This window comes from Salvelinus sp. IW2-2015, linkage group LG35, assembly GCF_002910315.2.
Source record: "Salvelinus sp. IW2-2015 linkage group LG35, ASM291031v2, whole genome shotgun sequence".
Lineage (NCBI taxonomy): Eukaryota > Metazoa > Chordata > Actinopteri > Salmoniformes > Salmonidae > Salvelinus > Salvelinus sp. IW2-2015.
This window is the reverse complement of record NC_036874.1, coordinates 8107618-8135320: the sequence shown is the minus strand read 5'-3', so window position 1 is coordinate 8135320 and position 27703 is coordinate 8107618. Positions and strand designations below refer to the sequence as shown.

Sequence of the window (27703 nt, the reverse complement as noted above, 5' to 3'; positions counted from 1 at the left end):
TTCCACAGGTTCTTCCACCAGTATGTCTCTAATGGGAATACTCAACCCATCATCTTTCTCTTTATTCTCAGCCTTTCGGTTGGTGAAACCTAATGGATGCCCCTCCCCCACAAAACTTCCCTTTCACCTCGCATCAGATGAGGGCCAACCAGCGCTGAAGGTCTGAGAGAGAAAAACCCCCTCCAGACAAAACACTGACGACATCAATGTGACATTAGGGAAGAGGGTGTGTGTGCGCAGGTCTGTGTGTGCAAACGTTGGTTGTTGTCACCAGTCGAACATGTTCTGTCAATGAGGCCTCACAAAAGAGCTAGACAGAAAAGATCAAGATAGTTGACTGGCACTTAAGTACAGTCATCGATCACTAAATAGTATCACGTTTGTTTATTTTTAAGACTACCGGTGAGTGGGTGTTGGAATGTCTTGGTTCAGCCTTATGTCGAATTTGAAACCATTTTCCTGCTCTTTTAAGTCATTAGTGAATAAAAGCTAATGTACATATAAACATGACAATGAGTCTGTAAATACTCAACAGTGCACCAAACCTTGTGATGTTGTTTTCAGGAGATTACCAGTGTTTAGCACAACTCTACGTATAGAAGGAGCTTGCAATGTGTTTACCAAACATGTGGTCATTTTTTGGTTAGACAACCAAGGTTCTTTGACTAACCTCATTTGAAGAGATCAACCTACTTACACTGTATCCTGCACATCTCCTATGCACCTGCAGTGACTCTCACAAGATTTCTCATCATTCTGTTATTCTTCGTAGGAGCATTTATTGAGGCTGCATGATCATTAGCAGGGCTTTTTGCTCAGAAGTATCTGATCAGTGACTTATTAAGCGTGCTACATGAATATAATTAAAGGAAGTAAAATTGACATGTCTTGGAAAAACTCAACTCATTTTCGGTTAGCGTCTCAAACCCCTATTGAAAACAGACTTGCAGTGAGCAGCCAATTGCAATGGAAAAGTGGAAAATTGGAGTTAACTAACCACACTTCACAGATCAGTAGCTTGAAAGAGTTATTCTTCTCACAGTTATGCGAGTCACGAAAGAAAAGACAAAAATAAAACGATAATGTAAGGCCATATTTCATAGCATATTAGCACAATGCTAACATTTAAAAAACAAAAAATAGCATACCCTTATGCTATTACTGTATGTAGATGGAACTTGGATGAAAACTGGCTACCTAAAACCTATCAAATAAACCAAAATGTCACTTAGGCCTACTGAGTCACATGAGCTGCTGTAGAAGAAGTGGGGAATTCACAAAGTAGGCTTTACCAAACCACCAGGATGGAAACTGTTAATAGTGTTGGCCCCACTGTGTGGTTGACAGTGAAGCACAGGCCACACAGTAAGTCACTTCACAGTCTGACATCTGCCTCGTAAAGTCCTCAGGATGTGCCTGAGCCACACTAGCCTCCTATACTGATTACTAAACCACAAAAGCAAAACATAAAACACAGTAACTACCCTGAACATGTGGCTGTTCTGTGAAAGAATATGCTGAAAGCACAGTCTTACAGTAATATTATTCCACCAAGACAACTTTTTTTTCATTAGAAAATAAACCAGAGAGGCCTCAGACTGTGCTCAGGAGGGAAATTTTTCTGTTTAAATTCATTAGGTATTTAGCTGGAGCAACATTTGAGTTAATGCACAAGTAACGTTGTAAGGAAGCAACAAATCTTATATGAAAACACAATGCCGGTATTGGTTGCCCTTACCCTTAGCTGATCAGTAGACCGCAGTCAAAAATCAGAGGCACAAGTTTAAAAAGACTCTTTAAAAAAAAAAGGCAGAAAGCACCAGCAAGCACTCTGAATTGAATCCAAAAGACTCTGTTACAGTGGCACCCAGAGCATTCTAAGTCAAAGTTCAGGCATATTCCCAGTGAGATGGGTCCAAACAAAGTGTGGTGGTGTCCATCCTGCACACAACTGGTAGAAATGACAACTGCAGCAGAGCCCCTCACACTGGAGACCCCCTCCCCATACTCACCTTCCCTCTGGACAACAACCCCCCTCCATCCCCTGGAAACAACCCCCCCTCGGTCAACCCCCTCCCTAACCTTCCCAAGTCACCCTTTGCCCTAATATGCAGTCAGGCTCTGTAGTTTGTCAGATCCTCTATACCCCCCCCCCCCCCCCCCCCCCCCTATTCCCTGGCCTGTACCACATGTGTACATTCTCCCTTCGGATTCACAAGCTGCTGTCAGTGCAGTGGCAGCTGCCCCTACACACCTTTTGTTCCAACAGCCCCTCTCCCCCTACCCCCTGTCATCTCCTCACACATGCTCAGCTGTTGAAAGGTTGGGCACACCGGACTTGTGCTGATCTATGCAGCCCCAAATCTGTAGATGTTCTGAAATGGTCTTTTGACCTACTCATCTTTTCTTTTACACATGTTGCGTGTAGTCACATAGTTTGCCTCAAATTGCTAGTGTGTCATACAAGAAGGCAAAACGTTCAAGGGTACGACTGAAGGCTCTGACTTGACTAGCTATAATCTCACAATCAGGCCCAATTAAAAACTGGAAAACTGGAGAAATCCACATGAGAGTTGAGAAGTGATGCCATATGTACAAGTTGTCATTTGTGTCTGTTTCCAAGAATGACTCTGCTTCCCAAGGAGTAAATCTCAGGCTGTGCCCTTTCCTGACCTTTGAATCTCTGAGGGGGTCGAGAGGGTGTGGGAAATGTGAGGCCAGGAGTCTGTTGAACAGTTGTGTCATTGAGTTTCCACAAAACACAGCAAATATCTTAATGGGTAAAGGCACGTCTATGTCCAGAAACCAACTGGTTAACAAAGGGTTGAAATTCCGAGGAGCAATCTCGCCTTGAAGCAATAACTTATATGGATACATCTGAGGGAGGGAAAAGAAATGGCTCCCTTTGAGTATCGGAGAGGAAATCTGCACATGGATGGGAAAAATGCACAACAGCCCTAAACACAACAAGACACTTTGAGGACACAATTACTTCAACAACAAAACACCAGTGATTGGCCTTATCTCGCTGCCACTCTCCAGGTTTTTCCCTTCCTCCCCCTTATCATCTATGTGCTAGCAAGGCAGCCTGGGGCTCTCCATGTTGAACACATTGTGTTGGCCCACAGCCTAATAAGGGGATCCATGTGACTGCCTCCTCTCTTCCGGTGACTAATGTGAACGCTGCCCAGGACTGTGTGGTGCTGCTGGCCCACGTGTGGTGGTAGAGTACAGGCATCAAGAAGGGAGAGGGATGGTGGTGGTAGAGCTGCAGTATGGAGAGTATTAAAGAACAAAGGCATTTATGTTTTTCCCTGAAAAAAGTCACAATACCAAATGGATCATTTAATTATTATGCTGGAATGTAGTGATGGGGGGAAAATAGACAGTTACATATCGGGATATTCTTTTTGCCGATATATTGTTTTGAAAATATCGCAATATTATTTTTGCGCTAGTTGGCTGTACCTGTACCAAAACTCCAGTATTTTTTCTTTTTTCAAAACTCTCGCTTGTCCCGCTGCAGAAGACATGTGGTGAGCAATATGTTTGGAACGTCGAATCTCAGTAAAGTCACAGTATCAAATTGCAATACATATAGAATCACCATACATATCGTATCGGCACCTAAGTATCATGATGGTATCGTATCGCAACCATACTGGAAGGGATATTTGGTTTTAGAAAAGGACATGCAAATAAACTTCCATAGAGCTCTTATACCTCCCTGTGCTGGACAGCTGCTTACTCTAGGAGTCCAGATTCACTTTGTTCAGGGTCTACCCAGGCAGAGAATGTGGATACTACTTACACTAGTGTTGACAGTATACCAAAAATTCAGTACTTTTGAGATACAAAAAAATATATAATTGTTTGGTTCAAGAAATGTTGTTTTGTGCGGTACTTCTGTCAAAATGTGTTTCAGGTGATAGACAGACTTGATCCTTTCAATCAGCACACTGAGCGCAGCCCCTTTCATAAAGCAGGTTCTTTGCACTATGGCTTTAGAGCACACAGTAAAGCACCTGCTCCACATACTCATTCATTGCTAGAGCTGTCTGGGCTGCATTAGCTTCCCACTCTTGCTGCACAGAAGTTAACACACTTGAATAATGCTACACAGCATGTAGAAAATGTTGAAACTGTTCATTACTGTTCACAAAACAATGTCCATACAGCCTAGAACCCTTTTACAGTGCAAGACGATACCGGTATAGCTTCCAGCTTTAATTGTAGGTTCACTTTCATTGCTAGCTTAGGCTACAGCTGAATTCACTACTCTAGTACTTTGTGATAACCCTAATGCAAAATATGCTGATTTCAAAGCTGTGCAGCAGCAAAAAAAAAAAATTAATTCACTTTGTCTCCCTCGCCACCAAAAAGCTCATTCACTTCTTCGTCTCCCTTGCCTTCCGTCTGGTTTACACTAGATTCCATAGCCAAAGTCAGATTCCACAGCCACATTCTGTCTCAGCAAATGACCTCATTCAATTTCTTAAAGAAGCAGCACACACTTTTATAAAAAAGAGACCTTCATCTAATGTTCTCCTAGCAGTTGCCAATAAAATAAGTGTGTAGCCCCATGAAATCAACTAAAACAAGCTCAGTAACTCAATGCATGCACACACTTGTTGAATAATATGCATTCACCTGTACTGTGAAGACCTACACTACATCTTGATTCACCCTGTTTTACCATGTTGTTTTGTAGTTAGATTGTTCTTACCAAAGTCAAATTGATTGTATCATTGATTGTATTAATGCATACATTGACAAACATTTGCAAATATAATGCTGAACTCAAAAGATGCCCAACGATTGAACAGAGCAGGAGCCGGGTTTTGGTCTGAATCAATTGCCATTCTGTGACTTAGCTAATATGCATACTTTTTTTTGCTATGGTACCGTTTTGGAATTTAGTATCGTGATGGTACCGAGTATTGTGATACTAACCCTGGTATTGGTATCAAAGTCAAAATTCTGGTATCTTGACAACACTAACTTACAAAGTACACTTTTAAAATAAAATAACAGAATAGAGATTGAACCATGAAAGGTGAGTCTTTAGAAGGAACTCTCTGCTCGAACAGCATAACAGGAAATTCACAGATGCTTTATTCAATACAAGCCCATTTGGTACTCTCTTTGTAAATGACTAATAGATTTGTGAACAAACATGATACGGTTTCAAGTGTTTGACAATGAATACCCTAATTATGCAAATCTGCTTCCTTCTCAGGGACTACATAAAAAAGCAAAATGACAAAGAAACTGCAGTACAGCATTTTAATTTTGTGACAATTTATATTACAATTGTGTCAACCATAACAACAATAACTTTTCAGTAACGTGAAAACAATGTTCTCTAATGCATTATTATAGTATAATAATCTTCAGGGTAAAAGTAGTAAACCCTGAAATTCTGACCTGAGGTCTGATGTGAGACTTGACAGACATTCCTTCAGGGTTTGACCATTCAGCACAATTTTCAGTCCTAGGTGGCAACAGCTGCCACTAAGATATTTGGGGATTCTCAAAAAGAAGATGCCAACACATCCGACCCACTTTACCCTAATCAGCCTCACAACATCATTAACATTTAGCAACTAATATGATCTCATTCATGAATATCAACAGTGCTTGGAGAGACAACCAAAGGACTTGACCCAAATTCTCTGAACAAGACTACTGTCCAACAACAACAACATGGATTTCTGTTAGTGTCCCTCCCTGAGAGCCTTGAAGGCATTCTCCTAATCAGGGGAAATTTGGTATCTCCCAGCCCTGGGAGCTGTCACAGCTAAAGGGTAGAGGTCAAGAGGAGCGAGACGAGTCCTAACAGACGCGGCAACCTGTTCCCTTCAGCCGCGCCGCGCTCAGCTGCCACCACAAAGGTCCCCTGCCTTCACACCGAGGCAGTCGCCAGAAACGACACTCGGAGACTACCACACAGTAGAATGACCAACCTGGGAGGTGCCAGACATTTAGTCTAGGCTGAGACAGAATGAGACATAACGTTTATACTCAAAGGTTTATCAACAGGATGTTGTTTTGATTGTGAACAGATTAGGACATTTCAATAAAACCAATGCCTGTGGTCTCATTATTTTGTAAAGACAAATAATGGAATCAATGTAAGTTGTAGAATCATGATATCGGCTTAAATTGAGCATATGTTAAAATCCAATTTGAGTATACTTGATGTTGAATATCTGTATGAAATCTACTACAGCCTTCAGATTATACATGATCACTGGATAAAAAAAAGAAGTGACGAAAACAAGAAAGGCTCCCGAGTCCACATTCTAATCTATGGTGATGGGTATTAGGCTTGTGCGGTAAACCTTATACTGGGTTATAGCCACAGGGTGGTTCTTCAATATCGTTGAAAAATGATTTCTTTGAAGTTTTTCAATAGATTTTAATATTTGTAGCAATTTGTTTTGTAAATACCTGCAGTCAACTTGTGCAATGCATTAGGAGATAAAGCAGATCGCGTTCTTCATTTTACCTTTCACATTATTTTATGAAGCTTACCTTAGGTCCCCAGAACAGTTGAGCCAGTCATGCGTTTGTAAATAGCACAACTGGAGAAAGCGGGAGCAGGTGAGTCCAGCTGTGTATTGACAGGGGTTGCGTTTTATATTGAAAGTCAGTGTTTTTTTTTTACTTTAATAGAGTGATCAGGGACGTGCAACTATAGTTTCCTTCACAGAAAATATATTAGTGCAACACATTCAGCAGAAAATAATAATTTTCATCAGATGACAACAGAAGTGCAAAGCTATTTGGCTGGCAGCCACACAAGTAAATGAGCTTACAATGAAAAAGCAATGTATTTTTTTACAAAACAATGCATGGCCATCATATTTCTAATGTTTAGGCCTATCATAGAAAGAATGTAGTCAGCTACATTTCCTAATGTTTTGCTTAAAGATAATCTTGCATTTTACTAGAGAAAAATTGGTTGACTACACCGAGAAAAGTATGGAGAAAAGTAGCTACACATCAGTCAGGGCACTGTCTGCTGATAAAATGCCCATCTGTGAATTGTCATCCAAGTTAAGAAGTGCAACTGAAGCACAAAATCTGTCTGATGGCGAGCAGAAATTACAACAAGAAACATTTTAGATCCACATTAACAAAATGCAGCAAGATATTTATGCGTTATATTTTTTCCCTGCGTGGAAAACACAGAATTATGCTTTAACACGACCCTTAATTTTAACTTGTTATCTAAGTAAGTGGCTGAATTAATAAGGTAACCGGGCATTATATTATTTTAGCTTTCTGCCGTGTTTGAGAAGTCAAAGCCCTTTGGATAAGTTATTTGTACATCTGCCATCTTAAATAAGAATTTGTTCTTAACTGACTTGCCTAGTTAAATAAAATGTTAAATAAATAAAACAATCTTGATTTCCTTGCGTTTTTTTATCCTCTCCATTCGCGACCTGTCTGCTCCTGCCCCCTCTTCTCTGAGCAGAGCAGGCAGGCCTGTTGCCCTAGCGACTCCAGACAGACACAGTGTGTAGACATGCTGCTGGAGAAACAGTACTGTTCTTCCTTCAGACAAGCATGCATCAAAACGTTGTTCATTTGCACAATGTCTCGTTCACATTCGCTTGTAAAATGTCCAAACTCACCAAAAACGGCATTCGGTAGCTCCTACATATATATATATATATATATGCATAACTTTATGAGCTGGTTTGCCTGTCTTTGCAATTAGTTTATTTTCATTTTCGCTCGTTAGCAAATTTAGCTAGCAACCTTCATGGAAAATCGCTATTACTTGTGCTTATTTTGTTAGCATTCTGGTAATAGACGCCCAATGGGATTTTTCGTGTTTTTTGGTGCCCTCTTGTGCACTAAGCCTGTAACACCGTAAATCTCAGGGTGAGAGAAGGACGGTATGAAGATATGAACATCTGGATACCGCCCAACCCGAATGGCTATTTCTAGCCACTACAGTCAAAGGGAATGTATTGTCCTATAAGATTCAAGATAGGATTTAACAGAAGAGGCAACCTGTGCTTTTTCAGTAAACCTTTTTCATATTGGGTCCAGAAGTCTGTCCTTCAGATCACAATGGACTGGTATGGCCCACAAGAGCTGTGCTAGATGACTACTTCGGTATTTAAGATGGAGGCAGCTGACCCCAAGGGAAAATAAGACCGGGGGGGTATATGCTCGGCATGGCACGGCCCAACTGTCATTGCACACAATGCAGACGAGGCGCTGTGTTGTGCACAGACACCCAGGCGACGAGACATTTGATGTACACAGTGGGGCAGAGAGGCCTCCACAAAAACTCCTCCCTTCCTTATCCCCCATCTAACACACACACATCTCAGAAACAGCTGACGTTTTAACAGGCTTACAACAGCTGACAGGCTACAGGTGGGTCAGAGGGGACCCTTTATAACCCCCTTCCTCTCCTCTTAGTCCCCAGCTCCATAATTCCTCTGAGCCGCACACACAGACAGACAGACATGCCAGTAACCACCCGTCCAACTCAGTTGACCTCTCCATCTCTAACCCACCTATTCTTTGGCCCTTTAAAAAAGAGCTTTATGACCTGACAGCATGTGTTGGAGAGGCTTGGTTTGACCACGCGGCTCAGTGTGTGGGCACTGTGTACAGTATGTGAGAGCGTCAACACATGCTACTCTGGTGTCGACTAGAACTATGGCACAAGCAAACCCGCTAAGCTCCTTTGCTGATTCCCTTACGGATGTCCTCAGTGGTATTACCAAACAGCAAGACCACAATGGAAATAGAATCATTGACTACAGTTTTAATCCGGAATAATTGCTCAATGTTTTTATGTAATCTGTAGACATTATGTTACATGATGCCCTATTTTGTATTACATTTTTGCTTTCAATTATTAAATAATACAATCATTAAAAAGGTATACAAGTCAGATGTTCTTAAACCTTCTCAGGAGCAAACTAGACTGACACACACAATGAAAATGAATTGCAGCAAGATATCAGTTTTACAGGTAGTGGTAGAAGGTCAAAGCAGCTGAAGGGGCCTTGGGCTGCAGTTAAACTACCAGTGGTTGCAGCGCTCTTCTTACAGGGAGCTGTGATCACAGTCTCAAGGGTGACAGACTGACTGAGAGACTTGTGAAAGTTGAATTGTGAGGGAATGCTGTCTTCATATTTAGGACAAGTAGACAGTTTGTAAAAGGCTAAAGCTCTAGAAGAGAGGGGATTTGAAAGCACAGCACTTCTTTGGATTGGATGGGAAAACCAACCATGGGGTGAAAAAAAAGAATTTAGGATTTGGGTATTCTTGCTGTGTGTGCAAAATAGAGCAGAACACTTTTCCTCACTCTTGTCACTTACCTTCTCACCCTCCAATCTCTCCATCCATCTATCCTTGCTGAATCTCTTACATTTTCTCTAACTTATTTTCTTCCTCTCCATGCTTCTCTCTATTTCTCTTTCTTTCTGAAGGAAATTAGTCTGTTGGCTTTTAGCTGTAATATGATAACCATTTCAATTATATAAACAATAGCCAGACTTCTCCAGAGGAAGGAGTGGTTAAGATGCACTTGGAGTGTCGAGGCCAAAGCGCACATGGAAGCTGACTTGTAAACACATAGCGTGAGTGTTAGAGAGTGAGTGTGTGTGTGTGTCTCAGTGGATAGATGTCTCTGTGTGTGCACATAAGACTGTGTAGGATGAAGAGCATAAGAGGCCTGGGAGAGAGAGAGAGAGAGAGAGAGGTGAGGACGAGTCAGTCGGCAAACACTCTGAAATTAAATGTTATCTAATACATGGAGAGGAACGGTGAGGCTGTCGGTTAAAAATTGTGAGAAAAATACACTATCTAGAATGTCACTGCATTTTCCCCATGGCAAACTAACTGACCACCTGCATTGCTATATAGTCCACTCTGGTATTGGCATGTGCGCCTAAGCCAACAGCTCACAGTCACAGTGTGGGTATAGCCCACATGATGAGATTATTATGGACAAAAGAGCAAGATTATTTTATTTGTCAAATGGCAGCCAAACATCGATCACCATGTCATCAGAATAAGAACCAGGATATTTATTGGAAAGGAGCATCAAGCTCATCACTGTGCACTTTCACCATCCTGTGAAGTTCCTCATCATTTCTTTAATCTGTAGACTAATAAACTGCAAGCTTTCGAGTCGTGGTCAGAGGACCACACAAACTTGCCACCGCCATTTCAAGCATATTTAATTTTACAGATACAAACTGATCCCACCTTGTCTAGCATATTTTGTTTGGTCTACATTTGGAAATTTGACCAACAAATTAGCTGTTTCCATCAGGAATGTCATGACATTTTTTTATACGACATGTACTTTACTCGCATAAAAAGGTTGGATGTAAACCTGATTATAGACTGTATTTCTGTGGTCCAAAGGCTGTATGACATGCAGTAGTCTGCCATTTCAACACTTGTTCCATGGTAACATCAGATTGCCCTTCCCAGTTGTTGTCCACACTACTCAGATTGCTGCTGGGGATCAGTACCAGACAAGCACCAATGCACGCACACACACGCACACAATGGAAAGTGTGTCACTTTGGAAGGGTGGAGAGGGGATTTTTTTACTCTCTCCCTCTCCCTGACTCACTGTAACCATTGCCAGCTCTTCTCTGCTTCACAAGAGAAGAGGAATAAGCCAGCCATCTTCCCTCCCAACGTAACTTAACACACCCTGCATGGAGCGCACGGCTAACTCAATGAGCCCTGTGCAGATGGCCCCACTACTGTACCACATCTGTACAACCATAAAACTATACCACGCCGCAGTGAGGAAAGGGTGATATACATTCAATTGAGGGCACAACTTACAGCATTTGCCGTAAGTCAGTGACATAACAAGTGTAAAACACAGGTTTGGGGGGAATAAGATGGGAGGGGAGTTTGGAAAGGATGAAGAGCAAGTAATGGCAGGACTTGAGATCAAAGGGAAAGAGGGAGTGAAGAAGGAGAGAGGAGTGTGAGAGGCGGAGGTGTAATGTTTCAGCTCGGGCGCTTGCCGTTTCAGCTGTGCCGAAGTGATGGCCAGCCCCTGCTCTCGCACCACGGTAACCCCGTCAGCACAGCGGCATAGCTGGCGCTTGGTCTCACTCGCTCTTTTTCTCTTCCAGTCTCAAAGTTGGGATTATTACATTTCTCTACAGCTGTGGAAGTCTCTTCATTTCTACTTTTGTCTCTCTCCTGAATGGTTTTGAACTCTCGTAACAATGACAGACCTTCCCACTGTACTTGAAGTTTTCACATTGTCCAATGGATTCAGCTGCATTTTCCAAAGAACACGGGTTGGTTGTCCCAAAGGCCTCATCCAATACTCTGTTTAAATACAGTTCACTGGTGGTTGCTGATCCTGATCAAACGTCCTCTCCCCTTACATTAAATCTAATATTACCTGAACACACTGGTTCAGGTTAGTTATGAACCATTTGTGCTCGACTCAGTAGATTTTCTAAATACTGTTCTTATTACCTTGTTTCTTTGAGATCTTTTATGTAGAAAATGACAGAAAAAAGGCTTGCCTGATTTGAACTGAATGAACACAAATGTAATTAAATTGACACCACAGTCAAGGTCACGCTGGCCCCGGTGTGGTGTAGTGTAACACTTTGTGTTCCGAATCCCTGCTCATCCCTGCTCATCCCAGACTCATTTGTTAATGATAATCTTGCATATGTGTTGCATTTAGCCTACATGTGTTGTGATGTCTTGATCCCACCAAAGACCCCCCAAAAGCCCATTCGGTTGGCATTATGCAAGATTACCCTTTCTATTCGCAAAGAGTATATTAAGGAGGGAAATTTGACTTCATCTGGATAAAGCCTCTGGCAAAACTACTGAGTGGTAGAGAAGAAGAATGAAAACAAAAGGATATGGACACCGTCATGGAACGGAATGAGGGAGTTTTAATATACTCCTACAGATTCCATAATCCCAGATAAAAATACATGTTACGTGCATTCACCATTTTGATTTATTCATCTGTTTCTACCTACTAGCCAAAAGGAGGTCAACCCAGATTTCAATGTTTTTCTCCAAAGCTGTATATTTCAAGCAGTCTTTAGAGGCAGATTGGATAAATGTAGTGCTCTGAGCAGAGTATTTTTAGAGAAAAGCAACAACTGGATGTAAGGATTTACCATAGATTTTTTTCTCTTCAGCTATATTTTTACGAAACATTGATCACTGTAAGCTATAACCTGATGCATGATTGACATACATATAGAAACATGGTGAGCAAACCAATCACAAGACAATGGTATCTGATGATAAACCAACTTTTGAAGAACTGTTAAGATGGGTCATTTCAGTGAATTTAGCTGCCCTTACAAGAACCATGGAAGATCTCTTCATCTTTCGGAGTCCATCTAATCAATGCGAGATGTTAACATGCTTACTAATGCTGTTACAACAACAAGGATCAAGAGTGACCATTTAGAGCTGTGAAAGGAAATGTTATTTTAGTTATGGTACACTAATGGCTCCAGTGAGAATTGATGAATGCTACAGTATATTAAATTAATAGGGAATCATTGGTATGCTTTTATGACCGGCAGTACAATGGAACGCTAATCGCTATACCATTCACGGCTTTAAGTCTATGGTTGAATTCTAACAAGCAGAGATGTGGAACATAACTTCCCCTTCGAGAAGCGAGCAGCTGCTATTTTTGCTGTAAGCCGACACCGGTGGTCACACAAAATCAACCACCTCGTTTCAGGGAACTCGGTTTTCCAGAGTGACACCAGTCAGTTCTCATAGTTTTTTAGTTCAGAGAATGGATGTAACAGATTCAAATGCTCATGAGATTACTCTTTGGTGTGTTGGAGCCGTTTGAAACATTGCGTCCTTGTACCCAATTAACTGGTGCGAAGTTCTACATGCTCAGGTTGAAGGTGTTTGAACCTCCGCTAGAGAGCAAGTAGCCGTTTCAAGTCAAATAAAGTATTTCTAAATAATATGAGAGGATTTCAGCTGTTTCTCACTGCTATTCAGGTTATTTCATAACATTCAATCACCTCTGCTTATTCAAAATGACCAAGAAAAGGTGGGTGGGAATCAAATCTGAAGGGCAGTAAAAGATGCAAAATGGGAGCCTCAAATAGACTACCTACAATCGTGTTGAGAATATGTCAATCTTCTCTACTTTGCCTTTAGATTGGGGGTATGCCAAGAACCACCCTTTGGTAATTAGAATAAGACTACTACATCCGACCTCAACTGTACCAGGCCGTTACCACTCACAACACCAGAATTTTGACTTCGATACCGATACCAGTTTTAGAATCACGATACTCTATACCAAAATGACACGTAAAAAAAATAAGGCATATTAGCCAAAGTAACAGAATGGCACTTGATCCATACCTTTTGAGTTCAATATCATTACATTTAACTTTTTTATTTTTACTTTGTTTGTTTTTTTAACCACATAATAGTAATCATTTATTTTAAATGGTAAATCTCTAGTCTATTGCTAAATTGGGTAAATGAAGATGTAGGCCTATTCACAATACAGGTGAATCATATTCAATAGGAGTGTGTATGCGTTGAATTATTGAGCTTGTTTTGGCTGATTTTGTGGGGTTACAGAATAAATATGTTCAACTTCCATTTTTATTTTTTATTTTTTTATTTTACCGTTATTTTACCAGGTAAGTTGACTGAGAACACGTTCTCATTTGCAGCAACGACCTGGGGAATAGTTACAGGGGAGAGGAGGGGGATGAATGAGCCAATTGTAAACTGGGGATTATTAGGTGACCGTGATGGTTGAGGGCCAGATTGGGGATTTAGCCAGGACACCGGGGTTAACACCCCTACTCTTACGATAAGTGCCATGGGATCTTTTAATGACCTCAGAGAGTCAGGACACCCGTTTAACGTCCCATCCGAAAGACGGCACCCTACACAGAGCAGTGTCCCCAATCACTGCCCTGGGGCATTGGGATCTTTGTTTAGACCAGAGGAAAGAGTGCCTCCTACTGGCCCTCCAACACCACTTCCAGCAGCACCTGGTCTCCCATCCAGGGACTGACCAGGACCAACCCTGCTTAGCTTCAGAAGCAAGCCAGCAGTGGTAACTGTCCATGTGGAACTTATAATCACTGATCTGGCTTTCAAGTCTGTCTATGAAAATGCCCTATTTGTTAGATTTAACTAGAACCACACATAACACACATTCACTAATAATGACTAACTTCTTGTAGCAGGCATTATAGAAAATTAACACAGGTCTCATAAACAATCTCTCAAGCACAAGCCCAGGTGCTAGTGAGTTAGTGATAGGGGTGGAGACAAATCGATACAGTTACATATCGGGATATTATTTGACAATATATCGTATCGTTTTGACAATTTAGCTATATTATTTTGTGCTAGTAGGCTGTACCTGCACCAAAACTACAGTATTTTCCCTTCATAGCTCGTTCTCCATCTAAATTTTAAATAGAAAGCCAATTTGTTTCCAGCACTTTTATTTATATAACTGATCAAAACAGTATGTTGGGAACATCAAAATCACAATAAAATCACAGTATTAAATTGCAATAAACATAAAATTGTGAGTCGCAATACATATCGTATCGCCACCTAAGTATTGTGATAAAATCGTAAGGTCACTGGCAATTCCCAGCCCTATCTATAGTGAGTAGCCAGCTAATCTTTATACTTTAAGTTTAGCCAACTTGGATCTATTTGCTGGCTAACAAGGTAGAACAGTTGAACTGTTACGAACACAACCGTCTGTCCGTCTCCAACCGTTCTGGACAGCATGCTAGCCCCTCCACTTTGTTCAGAAGTTGAAATCAAGCAACCTAACGTAAACTCACCCCATTCAGTACAAATGTGCGCAACCGCAACATTCAAAACGAGGCTACAAAGAAAACTAAATGGGACTGTAGCGACTGTGTTGACTTCAAAATCGGGGGAGTGAACTAGGTTTCTATTCAAGCGTTGATCGACATGGTAATGGCTTTATAGTATTGGAGAAAAGTTGAAAAAACGGACCCTCCGTTACATCTAGACGTGTCATGTCGTAACATACAGCACGCATAAAGCAACTATTTCTGTCTTACAATCTCTCTCCACCAGGTGTAGCACTTCTCTCATCCTTTAAAAACAAGAAATGGACAGTGACGGGGTAAGGGGGGGAAACCTAGTCATTTTTTGCGTCTTCATTGCATGCGATCATCATTCTCAAAGCCACTGTTTACTTCTTAGATCACTTTAGCACCGCCCTAAAAACCCGATTCAAATTCGACACAAACCTTCAAATAGGTATGTAATGACACATTATATAAACTCTTTATAGTGTTTTATTTACATTTTAGAGGCGATAAGGTGATAAGTTGGACAGATCGAGTGACAAAAAGTAATTTTCCCACACGATATCTCTCCTTCTCACTCTCAGGCATTAGTTTCGCTTCCCCACCCGCCATTTTTAAAAAGACCCAACGGGGCTCATTGCCTGCTTGAATTATGCAGAAACGGGCAGCGTTTAGGTCATGTAATTTATTCTGTTGGAAAGGGAAGAAATTGTGCTTTACAATGGTATTGACATTACAGTTGATCTGGAAGTATTACGTTTTGGGGCGCTAAAATAAGGGCAATTGTACGGACCAAGGCGATGTACGAGTTTACGTTACCTTATTTCTCAGAATGAGAACGAGTTGCCAACTCCTTATATAAATTGCGCTTTTTATGGTTATTGCACATTTATAAACTGACTAAACAGCTAGCATAAGTCTTTAGCTAAAATGCTACTAGCGGTACGTGTTATCGCAATGCCGCATGCGAAAAACTGAGTATACATTTTCCAGAATCAATGTTCATTGATAGTCCAATTTGAGTAGTGTATGCTCTGCATGCATAGAGTTGAGACATAAAAATTGTATGGTTAGAAATGTTCATTTATCCTCGATCACAGTACAATAATCTCTCAATGTGTTTCGGTGTCCATATCACCAATTCTGTTGGACCAAACCTCAAATGCAAATAGGGAGTTGAAACCGCTTGTTCGAGAGGAAGAAGTGATCCCTCAGCTTTGTTGTTGTGAGTGGCAGGGGGAGGGGCTTGGTATGTGTGTAAAAGGTGCAAACAGCACAGAAGGAGCAGAGGAGGCAAGGCCAAAAAGACAACATGAGAACAAGCGGACAAACACTCATGAAAATAAAAACTTGATTCTTGCGATACAGGCATTTGAAATATCGTGCTAAAACATAAATTTGAATGAATCTAAGCCCCGAATCCCAGCCCTAACTGATCAACAACATTTGAATAGAAGAAGCAATCTCTTCTCCTATAAAAGTGTGAGTTGTCTCTGTAGTTAAGACTCATGACGTCATTCACACACAGTCAGTTCAAGGCACCAGCAAAGATGTTATTGACTGGAAGAGACGTGAGGCAAGGGACACGAAATGAAAGAATCAAGTTTTCGGCGAAAATCTGCTTTTTGCGTTATGGTTTGCATATTATCACAAACAAGGTACTAGGTAAGTGAATTGATGTTAGCTTCAACTGTAAGCTAGCAAGGAAAGTTAGCCTACAAAACTGGAAGATGCCGGTATCACCTTCTTGCATTTAAATTGCTCTAGCCTGTAATGGACATTGTTTTGCAACCAGTAATGAACAGTTCAACATTTCTACATGACGTGTTGCATTATTCAAGTGTGTTAACTTCTGTGCAGCACGAGTGGTGATGCAGCCCAGACTACCAGTTAGAACAGTGGTTCCTCAGGACAGGCTAAAGCTAGCAATGAGTAAGTGGAGCATGCATGGTGCTCTCGTGCTATAAGGGGACATCGGCTGCGCTGATAGACTTAATCCTCTCTCAATCAGTAGACGACGTGAAACACGTTTGACAGAAGAAACGAAAGTAACAAAAATTCTAGTACCGAACCGTTTTCATGTTCTATTACCACTGATCGGTAGAGAATCTCATTATCACCATCAACCTGTTCCACTCCATGGTCCAAACCACTCATCCCTAAGCGGGCACTTCACATCTCCACTTCTCCCACAGTATCCCCTCCACTGGCCCCCTCTTTCCTTCAGGGACCCTAAGGCCTAGTTGACCTCCCTGCCCTCTGGACTGGAGCCCTCTCTCCTCTGTGCCTCTCTGCACATGACCTTAATTTATGTTTAACCCCTAATCAGCTGCTGATGGTTCAATTATTATTTTATTTTTTATTTAAAAACTTTATTTAACTAGGCAAGCCAGTGAAGAACAAACTCTTATTTACAATGACGGCCTACCGTGGAACAGTGGGCTAACTGCCTTGTTCAGGGTCAGAACGACAGATTTTTACCTTGTCAGCTCGGTGATTCGATCCAGCAACCTTTCAGTTACTGGGCCATCGCTCTACATGAGGTCAGCAATTAAGAGCTTGCTGGAGGATAGATTAGTCCTGGGTTAGTAAAGAGTTTTCTGCCCTATAGCTAAGGAGAAGCAGAGCTCACTGGGCTTTAATCCTTGGAGGGACGGTTGCCAAGACTGCTTCCCATATTACACCTCTATAGATCTTTGCCCTGTGCAGAGGTCCTCTGGCTGCAATTTCAGGATGAAGCATTGAGGGGAGGCCATTTTGAAATGACATGGAAAGAAAGGGGATGGAGAGGCGAATCTTGCCAGTATACTTCTCACTATAAGCACCTTTGGCTTGTGGCTCCATCAAGCGAAGAGAGAGGGTGACATTTCTTTCCCTTACAGTGTGCTGGGGTAAAGTGAGGCCCTGTGATGATTGAATCACAGCCATAATGGCAGAAGGCAGGACCCTGCTGTGCAGCGGAGTTCTTCCTGCTCTCAACACTCAGCGTGGGAAAGCAGTGGGCAAAGCTGCCTTGGAATAAAATAACACAAAAAAAGGAGGCCAAGAAACAAACACGGCGAGAGCACACACTCAGTATTTTATACTTGATATAACTAAAATGCTCTCATTCTTTCCAAAGCTGTTGGTTTGTTACAGGTGGAACAATTGGGTTCTTCGGCATGACAATAAGCAGAGGCTATACTTATCTGACCTATACTTATCTGACCTGACTGAAGTGAAGATAAGACATCTTCCTTCGCAATAGAGCGAGATAACATGAGATCAGCTGTAAGCCAGTGCATGGGAGATCAGACAGACATTTAACTTGAACTGTCCAGGCATTATTTTAGCCTAGGGTTAGGCAGTGATTAAATCACATCAATATTTGTGTCAGGCAAGGGGTGGCCAGTACACCATTGATTGTCCCAGAGATTAGTGCTTAATTGAAATTACTTTGTAATTGGAGGAGAGAAGGCCTTGACCAATAGGATGTTCTGGGCAGCAGGCATTTTAAGGATTTAGGGCTATGCTGATCACTCACTCTTTAGTCTAATCCATAGATTGCTAGACCCCCACTTCTATCCCTTCTCAAGTATCCTTACTCTCTCTGTCATTCCCTCCCTCCATATAGATGCTCACGCCAAAACAAATATTTTACATTCACACACGTACCACACATAAAAATACAGTAATTGTATGGGCACATACTCAAACACTTACATGAAAACATATTCAGTCATTATTCCATACAGACTGCCACATGTGAGATGTCTGAAGAGCACAATAGCTGACCATCTGTGTTTGCAGTTAAGCAGGTCGCTGCAGCATGAGGATGATTGTTATTCCATGGAGAATGATTTAACAAGAGGAATCTTATTTTTTTGACTGGAGCCACCATGTGGCATGGCTATTCTGAGGGCGCCATAAAAACATTATGTTTTCACTTGTGTAATTACAGAGTTATTACATAGGTGTAAGACCAACTTAATGTAAAGTGTTTCCCATTTGCCTTTAATATAACTTAAGTTACATTTTTGTGTTGCCCATTATTAAATAGGAGAGAAGGAGGAGCGGCAGGTAGCCTAGTGGTTAGTGCGTTGCTAGATTGAATCCCTGAGCTGACAAGGTAAAAATCTGTCGTTCTGTCCCTGAACAAGGCAGTTTGCCCTCTGTTCCTAGGCCGTCAATGTAAATAAAGATTTGTTCTTAACTGACTTGCCTAGTTAAATAAAAGGTTAAATAAATAAAAAATTGTAAGAGACTTGTCTGACAGAGGCTAGTAGGATGCGGTCACGCTTCTCAGGCACAAAAAAGGCTTTTACTTTGCTGAGCCTAAAAGTTATTTGTCGTTTTTAGGCTCAGCAAAGTAAAAGTCTACTTACACTCAATCTGCCAATTTAGGCTGTGTGTGTGTATGTGTATGTGGAGAAATAAAGAGGGTGCAACTCATCCAATCCAATTGCAATGCCTAAACACTTTAAACTATTTCATGACATCCTACCGTGTCCTGTGGCACATGCGGGAATGATGGCGGGAGCCTCTAATGATGTCAAAATTGAGGCCAGCACAGGAGACTCATGAGGGCCAGTGTCTTCCAGAGAGACGAGAATAGATAAGGTAGGGGGAGCTGTGAGGGGGAGGGGTGTAAAGCTCCCATTAGCTCTGACATCTTGACAATGTCAGAGACAGCAGTTATTTTGTATTGGTTGGAATACTCAGTCCATGGCACTGGTCCTGACCCATACTGTCTCAACGATGAAAACAGATTAGCCTTTATCTTTATATCAGGGTGGAAAGTGTAATTTGTTCCCTGTCTTACCTGTAAGTACTCCTCAGCGGGAAACACAGGGGCATGTCCTTACGGGGACAGCTCATTTTCCTGTAATCTCCTACTCGGTCTCTGACTGCTCTGAGGCTTACCAGGGCTGGTGAGAACCTCTATCTGGACTGTGTCCCTGAGGACCCTGTCTCTGCCATGTGACACCCTGACTGGAATCACAACGTGCACTATACCTGCATGCATAGCTGAAACACTCATCAGTTTATGCCCCTCATTTATGGGGGGAGGGGAAATACATTAATACATTTAATCCCACAAGAGAGACACTAAACTGTCACATATTAAGGTTTAAGCAGAGCATTAATTAAAATAACTAGACTTCCTATTTTACTGTAAAAACAACATGCAAGGGTAATGGAAAAACTGACAGAATATAATTTCTCCCTCAAAGAATATTGGGAAAGAATTCCTATTACAACACACTAATTACACTGAAGATTTATCTACACATGCTATCTCCAACACTTTCACGGGCAAAATGAATTCCGGATTTTAGGAGTAATCAATAGTTTGTTGACACTTTTCCCGTGAGGAAACAGCAATTACACCACAGGCAACCATTTTTGGGCCGTCAAATTCTTATACAGTCAGGTCAAAAGTGTTTTGGCAATGTTTAACATTTGATGGACGCAAAACATTAACGTTGGCTTACATGCGCATTACGTTAATACCAAAGGTTCCTTAAATTAAAAAAATTCTGACACCTTGATGCTCTCTTTGCGCTATTCTATGCTCTGCTGTAATTCTCTTGCCGATGGAGAAAGAGACCATCGAATTGCGTGTCTGCCATGAAGGAATAACCAACAAAAGCCTCTCAATAGGAATAAAGTATGCAGTAAACTATTCATTCTACTCACTTAAGTGAAAGCAATTCATAGAATTGAAGAGTAATCGTGTCAAAACATCGGTGACACTTTTCATAAATCGTTCTGACAGCTCCTAGTGAACAGTCACCACGGCTGTTGCGCTCATGAAGGAAGAGAATCCCTACATCCATCAATTATTCGCGTTTATTAACTGTGCTAGTATCATACCATTGAAGCGACATAAAGTAATCCCTAGTTTGTAAGAAATACAAACCAGCAAGCAAACTCTCCATCATGTAGTCTACCCCTGACACTCAAAATAAAGCACGAGACAGCGCGCGACCACCACACCGAATTATGGTTGCTTGGAGTTGCCCTCAGTTCAATGACATCAGAAAGTGGCCATTCGAAAGCAACATGTTGTTAAATGTAAGTTATTCAAAGTAAACAGATGCCTAATGTTACTGACCAAACATATTCACTAGCAGGTAACGTTAGCTAACCTGGGTAACGTTAGCGAGCTTGTGAAGAGTGACTTACCCTGTAGAACTGTATCCACATCTGTCTGGTAAAACCGGAGATTCAAAGATATATGACTATGTATTTAAAATGTTGATTGAGGAATAAAGATTATGTTAACAGTCTGTCTGTCGACGTCAGTATAAATTTTAAAAATCGTTCCTCTTGATGTACAATGTAACTATTTAGTTCTGTCAAACGATACAATGTAGCTGCTGCTGCCCAATCTATCTTGATTGGCACTGCTTCATGATTGACACTAGCCGGACCAATAGGCAAGAGATATTCGTGTTGTTTAACCAATCACTGGAGAAGTCAGAGGATTTGACTCGTCAACGTGAAGTTAGTAGAAGGTGATCCGTGAAGTAGGAAGGACTAATGGTGAGATCATGTGTGAGTGTATCCCTCCGCCTCTTCTGTTTTACTGTAAGTGGGAACGTCTCTATTTAAATCATGATATCCATTGTCTTACTTCTCGAATTTACGCACAGCGTTTGAAGAAATGCAGTGTGTCATTTCAATTGTGATGCCAGTGATTTCTTATGTGCCTTGTAGCGTAATAGCAAAATAAATATTATTTTCCTCTTGTACGGCTATTGAATGTGGCCAATCATCTGACCTTATACGTGTGCGTTTTCCCTCAATACATTTCTCTTGCATTTAGTCTTATTATTTATTTGGCTATATGCTGTTGGACAAAAGTGCATCCATAAGCTCTATAAAGTAGCATATAGGTACAGCATAACCTACGGAAAGTAGCATACAAATCCTGTACAATGGGTATCACCTAATGAGGTAAAATTGGAAACTTCGATTTCTGCACACTTGAAGGGTACGGTACACACTGAGCGAAACGCAGAGCAGCGTTTCAAAGATGAACTACCTTATCTCATGGCTGCGGAAGAAAATGGTGTTTACAGTGAGGAAAGGGGTGATGCTGGTCTGCATAGAAATGAAAATGTACGGATGTAGTGTGAAGCGCATGACACGCTTGAGTGTTAATTTGCTCATAATCATCTGTAAAGTTTTAAGGCTACTTCACCAGTATAAACACGTAATGTTATTTATTCCAGACTAATGAGAATATGCATACAGTATTCATATCTTATTTAGTTTCATATTACAGTCTGTCGCACATAGCCTACGTCACCACTTCGTCAGTATGAAGCAAATGGTCAGGGCTGTCAAATGTAAAGTTACAGGACATGGTATCACATAAATATTTAATTATATTGTATCTAAAAGTAGCCTACGGTTTATTAATGATGTCAGTATCTCCATTTTTGAAACAAATGTGTTAATTTATTATTAGACAGGCTGATGACAGATTTAAAAGCATTTCGCTACAACCGCAATAACATCTGCTTAACACGTGTATGTGACCAATACAATTTGATTTGATGACACAAAAATTGAATAAAACGTTTAATGGGCCAACTTTAATCTTTTCCCACATTTTGCATTTTATCGAACTGCAGATGAGGTTCCTCTTATTTAGATCAAATGTGTCTTGTTTGGCTGTTGTAATATTTCCAGTCACTTTTGGGGGCTCTCCTTAACTTCCCATTTCTCTCTTTCTCGATCTCTCTCTCACGCACGCGCACACACACCAAAAATGTGTCGTATTTAATTCTGTGCTGCCACAGTCGATGCAGAGCAACATATGGAAACGCCCAGCCAGGGAGGCTCGGCAAATGGACAATTTACTTGCCTGACACTTTATTCAGTGTATCCATAAATGTACATTGGACTTTTTGTGATCCATCGACGAACAGCCAGATAATCAGAAAGAGAGATCATTGCGGGGTAATCAAGCAACAGAAGTAGTAGAGGGGAGGAGTAGGCTGTAGGTAGAGAGATTACACTGTATTTTATGCTTTATGTAAGGAGCTTACGTAGTGGGGTTTTGCAGAGGAGAATTAATGCAAACAGATGGGCACCCTGTTGGCCTCTCACACCGGCCTGTTCCTAGAGTTGGACAGCATAGCATTCAACCAGTTGGCCTTGAAGCTATGGAAATGCCATGGGAAATAAAAACAAACTATTCACACTGGTGGGAATAAGTCCCCAGAGACATCTCCTTCAAAGTTGATCGGGCTGTAGATTGTGCCTGTGGATTGTTGTCCTACTCCTCTTCAATGGCTGTGCGATGTCGATGGATATTGGCGGGAACTGGAACGCGCTGTCGTACACGTCGATCCAGAGCATCCCAAACATACTCAATGGATGACATGTCTGGTGAGTATACAGGCCATAGAAGAACTGGAACATGTTCAGCTTCCAGGAATTGTGTACAGATCCTTGTGACATTATCATGCTGAAATATGAGGTGATGGCGGTGGATGAATGGCACGACAATGGGCCTCAGGACCTGGTCACAGTATCTCTGTGCATTCAAAATGCCATCGATAAAATGCAATTGTGTTCGTTGTCCGTAGCTTATACCTGCCCATACCATAACCCCACCGCCACCATGGGGCACTCTGTTCACAACGTTGATATCAGCAAACCGCTTGCCCACATGACGCCATACACGCTGTCTGCCATCTGCCCAGTACAGTTGAAACCGGGATTCATCCATGAAGAGCACACTTCTCCAGCGTGCCAGTGGCCACTGAAGTCGGTTACGAAGCCAAACTGCAGTCAGGTCAATACCCTAGTGAGGACGACGAGCACGCAGATGAGCTTCCCTGAGATGGTTTCTGATGGTTTGTGCAGAAATTTTTTGGTTGTGCAAATCCACAGTTTCAGCAGCTGTCCAGGTGGCTGGTCTCTGACGATCCCACAGGTGAAGAAGCTGGGTGTGGAGGTCCTGGGCTGGCGTGGTTACATGTGGTCTCCGGTTGTGAGGGCGGTTGGATGTACTACCAAATTCTCTAAAACGATGTTGGAGGCAGTTTAAGGTAGATCAATGAACATTAAATTCTCTGGCAACAGCTCTGGTGGACATTCCTGCATTCGGCATGCCTATTGCACACTCCCTCAAAACTTGAGACATCTGTGGCATTGTGTTGTGTGACAGAACTGCACATTTTAGAGTGGCCTTTTATTGTCTCCAGCATAAGGTGCACCTGTGTAATGATCATGCTGTATAATCAGGTTCTTGATATGCCACACCTGTCAGGTGGATGGATTATCTTGGCAAAGGAGAAATGCTCATCACTAACAGGGATGTACACTTATTTGTGCAAATAATTTGAGATAAATAAGCTTTTTGTGCATATGGAACATGAAACATGGCACCAACACTTTACGTGTTGCATTTATATTTTTGTTCAGTATAAATTATTATTTTGGTAAGGGGTTCACTTGCAGTTATAAAACTTTGTTTATTCTGAAACAGTCATCAAGAGCAATGTAATCTTATGGAAGATCAGGTAAGTGTCCAAGCACATTCCACACAATAGTTACTTCTCAAATCAAATTAAATCAAATTTTATTTGTCACATAAACATGGTTAGCAGATGTTAATGCGAGTGTAGCGAAATGCTTGTGCTTCTAGTTCCGACAATGCAGTAATAACCAACGGGTAATCTAACCTAACAATTCCACAACTACTACCTTATACACACAAGTGTAAAGGGATAAAGAATATGTACATAAAGATATATGAATGAGTGATGGTACAGAACTGCATAGGCAAGATGCAGTAGATGGTATAGAGTACAGTATATACATATGATATGAGTAATGTAGGGTATATAAACATAAAGTGGCATAGTTTAAAGTGGCTAGTGATACATGTATTACATAAAGATGGCAAGATGCAGTAGATGATATAGAGTACAGTATATACATATACATATGAGATGAGTAATGTAGGGTATGTACACATTATATTAAGTGGAATTGTTTAAAGTGGCTAGTGATACATTTTTACATACATTTCCATCAATTCCATTATTAAAGTGGCTGGAGTTGAGTCAGTATGTGGCAGCGGCCACTCAATGTGTGGTGGCTGTTTAACAGTCTGATGGCCTTGAGATAGAAGCTGTTTTTCAGTCTCTCGGTCCCTGCTTTGATGCACCTGTACTGACTCGCTTCTGGATGATAGCGGGTGAACAGGCAGTGGCTCGTGTGGTTGTTGTCCTGATGATCTTATGGCCTTCCTGTGACATCGGGGGTGTAGGTGTCCTGGAGGGCAGGTAGTTTGCCCCCGGTGATGCGTTGTGCAGACCTCACTACCCTCTGGAGAGCCTTACGGTTGTGGGCGGAGCAGTTGCCGTACCAGGCGGTGATCAGCCCGACAGGATGCTCTCGATTGTGCATCTGTAGAAGTTTGTGAGTGCTTTTGGTGACAGCCAAATTTCTTCAGCCTCCTGAGGTGGAAGAGGCGCTGCGCGCCTTCTTCACAACGCTGTCTGTGTGGGTGGACCAATTCAGTTTGTCCGTGATGTGTACACCGAGGAACTTAAAACTTACTACCCTCTCCACTACTCTCCCGTCTGATGTGATAGGGGGGTGCTCCCTCGCTGTTTCCTGAAGTCCACAATCATCTCCTTTGTTTTGTTGAACGTTGAGCACCGGTGAGTTATGTTCCTACACCACACTCCGAGGGCCCTCACCTCCTCCCTGTAGGCCGTCTCGTCGTTGTTGGTAATCAAGCCTACCACTGTAGTGTCGTCCGCAAACCTGATGATTGAGTTGGAGGCGTGCATGGCCACGCAGTCGTGGGTGAACAGGGAGTACAGGAGAGGGCTCAGAACACACCCTTGTGGGGCCCCAGTGTTGAGGATCAGCGGGGTGGAGATGTTGTTACCTACCCTCACCACCTTGTTTTCAAATGTCATCATAATATTAGTTGTGTAGACAATATGCAGGCAGCACTATGTGGAGGATCCTGATTGTGGGGACACATATAAGATCATATTGTTGCATGAGGTTAATGTTTTTAGTTGAAAGAAAAAGGGTTCCACAATGACAATATGAGTGTCTCTGTCTCAGTTGATTTGGTGTTCAAGCTAAATGCAGTGTCCCTGGTGACCTAGCTGCCTCTCTCACCCCAGACTTCCGCAGGCTAGAGACCCTTCATCCCATCCAAACAAACACATTAGCAACAAGAGGCTTTGAGGGAGGGAAGCAGGCTGTTATAGTGATGTAACTTGATTGCTCTTTATCAGGGCTCTTGTGTCCAGCCGACCAGAATCAGTACCAATCAGAGTGTGTGTGTGATGCCCATATTTTTTTGTTGTTGACATAGGCTACAGCTAAATCCTCTCAATAGGAGTTGTGGGAAATTGATTTATCTTGATATTGGACCTCTTTTGAGGTCAGACAATATCTGACATACTTGTAAATATTGTTTTTCACTGCCTCACCCTTGCTCTCTCCTCTTGCTCCCTCTCCATAAGCCAATCTTTCCTTTATTTTTTCCCTTCTATTCCTCTCTCCCTCTCTTTCTCTCTGTGTGGAGAGTGTGTTAGTCCACGTGAAAGGTGTGTGGGTGCAGCTCCCTCTCTCTGCAGTGACCTGCTGCTCCGCCGCACTTTGCTTCCAAAGCATCCTGTCGGCTGCCTAGCAACACTCAGTGTCCATGGAAACGGAGCCAACAAACCCTCCCACCTCCATCAGCTGTACCCCCACAATCAGAGCTTAAATGTGGCAATCAGGAGGAGGACTGGAATCCAGTATCTGGGCTATAGTGAACAGGTGGAGTCAAATGTTACAGTGAAGCAATCACCATGTGTTAATACTAGTTGTTTTTTGGGGGTGAGAGCCCACCAATTTTCAGCTAAGACGACCAAACTGCTGAGGGTTCAAAAAGGGTGACAGGTCCTCGAGAACCAGGATGCCCAAATGAGAGACTAGAGGGAGGCCAAGTAATTGCACCAGCGTAGAGTTTCCAAAGTGCAGAGGCTGTATCTGTTATTTTGTAAAGGGAATACAACATAAAAAGTAACTAAGCCAGGGTGAAATTAGTTTTCAACTTTTACCTTTTTGTCTTTCATTACGATATGAAAAAACTGTAAAAAGTTATGATTGAGATTGTCTTAACAGAAGCCCACCTGAGTTTTCGTTCTGATTAGAGACAAACATGGATGCATATAGGCCTACTGTATACATTCCTGTGAACAATAAATGTATGGCTTTGGTTAGAACATGCTCTCTACCCTGTTCCTGGAGAGCTACCCTCCTGTAGGTTTTCGCTCCAATCCAAACCTGATTCAGTTTATCAACCAGATAATTATTAGAATCAGGATAGATTCGGGTTGGAGTGAAAACCTACAGGACGGCAGCTCTCCAGAAACAGGATTGGAAAGCCCTGGGTTAGAGGTAGTGTGCCCCCTCTAGCGGATATAAGTAAGCATTGCACCCAAGTGAAACTTGCCAGCAAGGTCGTAGTTCACCTGTTCCAAAGATATCATGAGTTCACTGTTGACGACTTACACCATTTATGCCATTTTTACATTGCTTTGTAACTGGTTTGATATATGCTCACATTGAGATGAGGACATGACTGTGTGTGCGCTTAATTCAATTGAATCCACATGTAGTATTTACACACTTGTAAACATGCCATTTCACCCCTGTTGTTTAGGGTTTGATTGATTCTGGTTCTACACAGTCAGTACATTATGCCTACTCTCTCAGTTGCTGATGTTATTTAAAAGTAACCCATTTTAAAGCAGCTGATGGATATAGAATGGCCATGTAGTGTTACAGTGAATGGAGGCTTAGAGGCCTATACCATTTAAACAAAG

At 41.8% G+C, this 27703-nt stretch overlaps 1 protein-coding gene across 8 annotated transcripts in view; it reads right to left on the bottom strand.

Moving 5' to 3' along the window:
• Positions 1–21286, bottom strand: part of mef2d (myocyte enhancer factor 2d) — a 73766-nt gene extending 52480 nt beyond the window's left edge. For 4 of the 8 annotated variants that reach the window (XM_023980009.2, XM_023980014.2, XM_023980015.2 and 1 more), the window contains exon 1: positions 21024–21286. The gene's annotated coding sequence lies outside the window, so the exon portion shown is untranslated. Of the gene's footprint in view, positions 1–1738; positions 1990–21023 lie in introns of those variants that run through there. The other 4 variants (XM_023980011.2, XM_070437372.1, XM_023980016.2 and 1 more) reach the window with 3 other exon arrangements.
• Between the last annotated feature and the right edge of the window lie 6417 nt (positions 21287–27703).